The 8,724-nt window shown below is 42.6% G+C and overlaps 2 pseudogenes; one reads left to right on the top strand and one right to left on the bottom strand.

The window, feature by feature from the left end:
* Positions 1–2,483: 2,483 nt before the first annotated feature.
* Positions 2,484–4,370, bottom strand: LOC115501708 (annotated as a pseudogene).
* A 3,634-nt stretch (positions 4,371–8,004) lies between these two features.
* Positions 8,005–8,493, top strand: LOC115500538 (annotated as a pseudogene).
* Positions 8,494–8,724: the final 231 nt, after the last annotated feature.

Genomic DNA, 8,724 nt, shown 5'->3' with positions numbered 1-8,724 from the left:
CTTTGTGCTGAAAGCACAGAGCCTGCTTGTCATTCTCTCTCTTCCTCTCTCTCTCTGCCCATCCCTCTATCTCACTCTCAAAATAAACAAACTTTAAAAAGGAAAAGCAAGTAACATGGTGCCCATGGTACAATCTCAGGAACCAGAAATACTACATTTGGTCTCCCAATGACATGTCAGGTGATAATTCACTAGGCATTGCATTGGACACTACTAATGCATGTACAGCTTCACCAGCATAATAGAAGCACTCGCAATCCCAACATGGAGGGTTGCAGAAGGATCTTAGAAAGCATGATGCCTAAAACCAGTCTGGAAGAAAGAGTTGAAAGTTTCCAGGTGGGTTGGAGAGATGAAAATGAGGGAGATTCAAAACAGTAACTTTAGAGCATGCAAAGTAGGAAGTGAAAATGGAAGTCAGGTCATAAAGAGCCTTGCAGATCATACTGAGAACTTCAGACTTTATTCTGAAGCTACTAGGAAGTCACCAAAGGATGTTAAGAAGTGAAATAGATTTAATTTTAAAAATGAAATCTGGTGTTAGTGTGGGAAATGAGTAGGAAGCAGAAAGACCTGTAGTAGGAAAACAGATAGGAAGCAATTTTAGTAATCCAGGTAAGAGGTGATAGTGCTCCAAACTAAGTCAGTGGTGATGGCAAAGAGAGGGTGCATAATAATAATTATAATAGGTAATATTTTTGTTTCCTATATGTCAGACACTGTTCCAAGGCCTTTTTATGGGTTAAGTCATTTAAAGTTCATCTAAGCTCTTTCTGTCAGGTTTCTTTATTATTCCAAATTATCAGATGGGGAAAATGAGGCAGGGTCACACAGACAGCAAGCACACAGAGCCAGAATTCCAACTTGGGCAATCTTCTCCAAAGTTCTAACCATCATCCTGTGCTCCTAGGAGATTAATGGAAGGAATTACCAAATTGGTTGTGGAGTTTTGATAGAGGGAGAAGTCAAGGGTTATGTCTAGTCTTGGATAACTGAGTTGATAATAAAGAAAAAGGAATTGCAGAGGATGATGGACTCGTTTGGGAGAACGTGACTTTCACACGCCCACTAGACATCTAAGGAGAGATGTCAAATAGGCAGCTGGCACCTTGGCAACTGGAGGGAGACTGTGTCTTACTCACATTTAAGTCCTCAGCACCTCAACTGTTAGTAGGTACTTAATAAGTGTGCATTCGATGACTGAAAATTTGGGAGTCATCAACAGAAACTATGAGAGGACTTGTGATCACTCAGGAAAAGAATATAATGTAAGAAGAGAAATGGATCAGTGGTAGATTCTATCTGAGAAAGAACCAACATCTGAGGAGTACACACAGGAAGATCAGCCACAAGGGTGTTCATTTTAAATCCTCCATCTATAAAATATGGAAAGCAATACTTCCCTCCTTACCTGGTGGTGAGGAAAGGAGGGTGACAAGATAGGAAATAGAAAAATTATCAGCATTGATTAAAATTATCAACACTTAGTTTATAACTAAGCATCTAATCTGCTATGAGAAAATACCCAGCAAGATTTCTAAATAAAAGGATGACTTGGACAGTGAAGAACACGAATGAGGGGAGGATAGAGTCTGGCTGGCCAGTGCAAACCCTACCAGGCTCTGCCTATCAGACAAGGCATGACTTGAATCCCACCCCTGTCAGAGACTTTTCCTGCCCACTTCACTTACTGATGGGACCTTGTACAGACACAGCATCCCTGAAAATGTACACTAGCTGGGTTCATTTCAAAGAAAGCCAGGCTACTTCAAATCCATATTTAGCTGCAGAAATCCCAAACCAATGATTTCTGGGATACCAGAATTTAGGATAAAATGAAGATTATTGAAAAATATATATACATACATACATACATACATACATATTTAAATTTTTTTAATGTTTATTTCTTTTTGAGAGACAGAGAGTGCAAGCGGGGCAGGGGCAGAGAGAGAGGGGGACAGAGGATCCAAAGCAGGCTCTGCACGGACAGCAACAAGTCCGATATAGAACTCAAACACATGAACTGCAAGATCATGACCTCAGCCGAAGTCAGACATGCAACTAACTGAGCCACCCAGATGCCTCTAATGAAATATATTTTTTAAAGGAGTTTGTATTATTTTTAATAATGTTTACTATCCATTCACTGATAAAAAGGTGAACTAGTACTTGATTTTTCCCACAGACACATAATACTTAGTGGCATTCCCACCAATATATAACATCTCTAGACATTTGATTTTATTATTCCTAAGCAGGTAAAGTTTATTACCATCATTTGTTTTTTGTTTTTGTTTTTGTTTTGGGGGGTGTTTTGTTTTGTTTTCCAGAAAGGCTGCTTTATTGGAAACTATTCTGACATCATTTTTCAGACTCCGTGCCAGTCTTGGGCCCAGGGATGGGAGTCCTCTTATGACCATGGGGGGGGGGGGTCTCCACACACCAGGGCTCATTTTCCTATGGCTCCTGTGAATGGCAGCTCAGGACTTGATGGAACAGGACTTGATGGTCCCAGGCCCTCCACCGCGGGAAAAGCTCAGGGCATTGCCCTGCATGGCTCCCCCAAAGGCCAACATGACCAGCCCACTGCCACCTCTGCCAGTGGAGTTCACCACAGAGATATTCACACCTCACACACCATGTCTGGCCAAGTGGCTCTCCTTGCCCTCCAGCAGCTTGCAGTAGGTGGTGATCTCAATGTCCAGGGCCAACTTGACGTTCATGAGCTCCTGGTACTCACACAGCTGCAGTGCCACGTCCTGCTTGGCTTGCTGCAGGGCAGCCTCTAGCTCCTCCTGCTTAGCATGTGCATCCTTGAGTGCCAGCGCCTCCCCCCCCCCCATTCTTCCTCCTTAGCAACGGCAGCCTCCAACATAGCACATTGGTTCTTTATATTGTTGATATCAGTCTACAGCCTCTGAATCTCACAGTTCATCTCCAGAGTCTCCATTGGGGTTTTCCAGAGGTCATCCTCGTGCTTCCTGGCCTGGGCCTGGAGGGTCTCAAACTCGGTCTGGTACCAGGCCTCAGCCTCAGCCTGGGTGCATACTTGGCCTTTATCTCCGTTATGATGCCATCCAGGTCCATGGACAGCACCACAGATGTGTCCAAGATCTGGGAGTGCCTACTCTGGCTCAGACAAGGTCTTGAAGAAGTTGATCTCACCATTCAGGGCATCCACCTTGGCCTCCACCTCCACCTTGTTCATGCAGAAGGAATTCACATCCTTTTCAGCAGCACGAACTCATTCTCAATAGCCATTCAACAGTTAATTTCAACCTCCTACTTGTCTTAAAGTCTTCCACAACATCCTGCATGTTTCAAAGATCTGCCTCCAGGTGGCCCCCGTCCAGCTGCAGCAACTCAAGCTGCCTCCACAGGCCAGCAATGTGGGCCTCAAAGGTGTCATGGAGATGGCTGCTCTAGGCTGACTTCTGCTCCTACAGCAGGGCCTGCTTGGTCTCCAGCAGCTTGTTCTGTTGCTCCAGAAACCACACCTCATCAATGAAGGAGACAAACTTGTTGTTGAGGGTCTTGATCTGCTTGTGCTCCTCCTGGTACATCTGCTGGATAGAAGGGCCGATGTCCACCTGCAGCAGAGCCAAGCAGACTCTGATTGATGGTGACCTCACAGATCTCAGTGCCAACTGGACACCTGTAGGCTGAGAACAGGGCTATGCATGGCCAGGAGGCACCCAGACCATAAAAGTGGCTGTTGCTGAAGTTTCTGGGGCTAAGGAGCTCAGGTGCACCTGGGTGGCCCACCCCAATAAAGTGATGGAACTGGAGCTGAAGACCTGGGAGCTTAAGTATGTAGACATGCTGGCTGGACCAGGCTGGACATAGTGGCAGGTACAAGGGAGCCGAACTCCCTTACCATCATTTGTAATGGGTCAGTCAGATGCAGAGTTGTCAGATATACCAAATAAAAAACAAGATGCCCAGTTAAATTTGAAATTTAGATAAATAATTTTTAGTACAAGTATGTCCCAAACGTTACATGGCCTGACATGTACATAGAACTAGACATCCTATATTTTATTTGGATAGCTATTCTAATAGCTATGATCTTCTTTTTGTAGGATTCATAACATGAATCTGTCTCAGAGATTTGAAGCCCTCTGGTGTGGCAGATAAAAGAGTTCTATCCTTGCTGGTTAGGGACTAGGTCTGCTGAGGTGAGAGCAGGCTGGGTGGCTGGTTCATATATAAGATGCAGCCTGGATCTCTGGTTCTCCATATTCACTTCTCTTCTGAGCTCTCAAACCTACCAGGAAATCCCAAAACTCTGACAAAGAAATAGGTTGGACAACTTGAACATCAGCTCTGAGGGTAATAACAACTCCTTTTTTACATCTGTATTCCATGCTGAATTCCCCTCTTCTACTTTTAGCTTTATTTACCTTTATTTTCTGTTTTGCTTCAATTCTCTGAGAATTCCCTGAACTGGTGAAAAGTTCTCTAACTGTGGACCCAGCAGAGTGGCCATTGTGAAACTAAAGAGAAGCTGATCCTGTGCTCAGTCCACAGACAGACAAAACTTGGCTTCTCACTACACCCAGATGTAGATAGATAAGATAGATATAGATATAGATATAGATATAGATATAGATATAGATATAGATAGATAATTGTCAAGTTAGCTAACATACAAGGTATGCAGTGTGCTCTTGGCTTTGGGAATAGATTCCCACGATTCATCACTTACATTCAACACCCAGTGTTCATCCCCACAAGTGCCCTCCTCAATGCCAATCACCCATATTCCCCACACTCACACCCTCATCAACCCTCAGTTTTTCTGTATTTAAGAGTCTCTCATGGTTTGCCTTCCTCTCTATTTGTAACTATTTTTTTCTTTCCCTTCCTCCAAGGTCTTCTGTTCAGTTTCTCAAAATCCACATAGGAGTGAAAACATGATATGTCTTTCTCTGACTGATTTATCTCACTTAGCATAATACCCTCCCGTTTCATCCACGTTGTTGCAAATGGCAAGATTTCATTCTTTTTCGTTGCCAAGTAGTATTCCATTGTGTGTGTGTGTGTGTGTGTGTGTGTGTACATTTGTATACACACACACACACACACACACATACATACCACATCTACTTTATCCATTCATCAGGTGATGGATATTAGGCTTTTTCCATAATTTGGCTATTGTTGAAAGTGCTGCTGTAAACATTGGGGTACATCTGTGCCTATGAATCAGCACTCCTGTATCCTTAGGATAAATTCCTAGCAGTGCTATTCCTGGGTCATAGGGTAATTCTATTTTTAATTTTTTGAGGAACCTACACTCTGTTTTCCAGAGTGACTGCACCAGTTTTTATTTCCACCAACAGTGTAAGAGCGTTCCCATTTCTCCACATTCTGGCCAACATTTGTTGTTTCCTGAGTTGTTAATTTTAGCCATTCTGATTGGTCACTACACCCAGATTAGAAGCAAGGATACCATATTTCAAACCATCATAATCATCCATATATGAATTATGTATTGTTCGAAGACATTTACAAAAGTATCCACGTGTCTATCCACCTCTTCACAAGTTCTACCAACAATTGATACTGATCACCTTATTTTACTAATAAAGCAAAACCAAACCCCACCTCATGGAAAGGTACTAGTGTTGGAACAAGGTCAGAGTCCCACTTAGTGACAAGCAAAGACACAATAATTATGGTGGTTTTTGAACACTCAAGGCTTTATGCACCAGGCTGTTCATCCTCAGTGAACATAAAAAGCCTGTGTTTGCTCTTTGTGTTATTATCAAGGTGTATTATCTTTGGGTATTATCAAGGTGCTCTTTAGTTCATAATGCTTTGAATAGAGAAAATTTTAAAATACTCTTTTGCCCCTTCCATTCTCTATACTTCATATGGTTCCTTCCATTCCTTGTCCTTAGGATTTTATCACTATCTGTAAAGCCAAATCACATTCTTAAGATTTCCCAGGATGGTCTCAAGGACTCAGTTCTCAATGGCTAGTAAAAGAATTCATTCTTACATCTGTTGACCATATGTCAACACCAAATCTATGCTAGGTGTTTCATATCATATAAGTATTTTATAATGCATATAGGACAGAAACTCATATGTGCAAGGTACTGAACAAAGACAGTTAACACTTCACAAAACAAAATTAAAAATACATTATTGTACTAAAAATTAAAAAGACAATAAATGTTCCTTGAAGTTTAAGTTCAGTTTTATAAGTTCAGATAACTGCTAAATTGATAATCTTGATACAGATGAAAGAAGGAAACATGTTTTCTCTTCTCCCTGGAGAGGAAAATGCATTATCTTCTCTTCACAGCTTTCAGGTACCTGACACCTGAACTTGGCCTTGAGCCAGTGAGTGACTCACTTACTCAGTTACTGCCAAGGTAATGAAAGGGTCTTTTGTTCCATCAGTTGCAAGTTTTTGTAAGATGTTAGACAGAAACACAGTTTAGAAATGTCAGTGGACACCACCCTCTCAGTAAGGGAGCCCAGAGTCCTGGGGCCCCATGGTGGCTCATACTTGGTCTCAGATAGTCTATCAAAGAGGCAGTGTGAAGAGATCCAGGCTCCAAGACTCCTAAGCCAAGCTGAGAAGAACTGCCCAGGTAATGGCTTTGGCTCCGCTGGAACATTCATCCAGGCAGAGATAGCACAGGGGAGCTTGATGGCACAAATCTTCATTTAGGCAGCAACTTGACTTAATTATGCAGTTTCAGTCAAATTATTCAGCATTTCTGAGCCTCCCTTCTTCCCCCTCAGGTGATAACAAAGATCCTGAACCACCATCGCTCAGCTATTCTGAGAGATAGGTAACATAATCAAAGGATGTTCAAGAAGACATAAAATGATAGCCTTAAACTATTCAGCCTTCATTTTACCTACCACTATGTCCCTAAGACCACATCAAATCCAGAGCACACGTTTGCTTCAGAAGACGTTTTTGGGAAAATTTCTGGGAACAGATGAAGTTCAGGTGAAAGGAGGTGAAGCATTTAGGATATATATTGATGTAGATATGGGTTTTTGTTTTGCCTTCTTTTCTTCTATTTTGGTTTCTTAGTGATATGACCTTAAACTAGGTGATTTTTTTTTCACCTTTCTTGGTCTCCATTTCAATATCTGTAACATAAGAAATTTCCACTTGAATGCTCAATGAGCTTCTTGAAGCTAACTGTACTGAATCAAATTCTCCAAACTAGCCCATGTCAATGGCATCAGTAACTCCATGCTGTAATGGCTCATCCAGACACTTGGGGTCTGTCTCCCTTGACTCTGCTCTCTTATACCCCACATCCAATCCATTTACAAATCCTGTTGGCTCTACCCCCAAAACAACCACAATATCCAAACATGCTTCCCACTCTCATGAAATTCCTCTATAATAACTGGAACTCATTATCCTCTATCACCTCTCCCTGAAGAATTGAATCATCTCTAATTGCTCTTTCCACTTTTCCCTTGTTTGTCTGCTTTTTCCCAGTAATTTCCTAAACCCTCTGTATCTCTGCCTAAGGATCCTGATGGTAAAGTATGAGACAAAGGTTTCTGTGTCCCAGAGAGCAGAAGTAAGGAATAGGCATTGAAATAGGAAAGGAGGTCGAGTCAACAAAAGAAAAGTGTAGCTCAATCAACTGATGCTTTGTCCTCAGGGGAACTTGTAAAGGGCACCATGAATACATCTCAGAACCATGCACCTGGGAGAAGGGAAAAAGCATTAGCTTCTGTCTCCCAGTGATCAATGGATGCTCCAAGGGCCTGTTGTCTACCCACCCACCTGCCAAATTGGGTAGTACATGTGTGAGTCTAAGGGGATGTCCTATACAATAGCCTTAGAGGAGCCCAGGGCAGGACAGTAGGTATGTAGCACAAGTCAGCAGTGAGGCTTGGCTGGGAGAAACCCCAGTGTGGGTAATGGAGGCCTCACAGATGCATATTGGGCTCTTGGCTGGGCCCAGCTGCACCCAGGGTAGGGTCCCGCAGGTGATTGCAGCGACAGGGATGGATGTAGAGGAAGAGAGCTTTGTGCTGTCCTTCTCTTCCACCTCCAATGCAGAATTTGATGCTGTGATCGGATATTTACAGGACTTTATCATGGATGATGAGTTCCAGTTATTACAGAGGAAGTCTATGGACAAGTACTATCAGGAGTTTGAAGACACGGAAGAAAATAAACTCACTTACGTGCCTATTTTTAACAAATGTATGTCTTTGCTAGAAAAGTATATTGAAGAACAGCTGCTGGAGTAGATTCCTGGATTTAACATGGTGACTTTCCCAACAACTCTATAGCACCATAAAGATGAAGTGGCTGGTGACACAGTTGACATGCTGCTCACATTTACAGATTTTCTGGCCTTTAAAGAAATGTTTCTGGACTATAGAGCAGAAACAGAAAAGTGGGAACTGGATTTAAGCAGTGGTTTAGTGGTGACTTCATTGTGCAAATCACCTTCTCTGCCACCTTCCCTGCGTGACCTGCAGCCCTAGGTCCCACCATCAGACAATGGGATCTTTCTGGACATTGCCAGCCCAATAGACTGGAAGAGGCTTTGGCTAATGTGACAGAATACATCTTGGAAATACTGACTCTGTTCCTCAACTCTTCATTAATTTTAAGTATTGACAGGTCAGAAGACAATCATCTAACCCTCCTGGGACCCTGAAGCACCTTCTTGTCTTCAGTAATCCTAGCACTCCTCCCCCAAGTAGACCCCTCTC

Source organism: Lynx canadensis, chromosome A2, assembly GCF_007474595.2.
Source record: "Lynx canadensis isolate LIC74 chromosome A2, mLynCan4.pri.v2, whole genome shotgun sequence".
Lineage (NCBI taxonomy): Eukaryota > Metazoa > Chordata > Mammalia > Carnivora > Felidae > Lynx > Lynx canadensis.
This window is presented reverse-complemented; position numbering and strand designations above follow the sequence as displayed.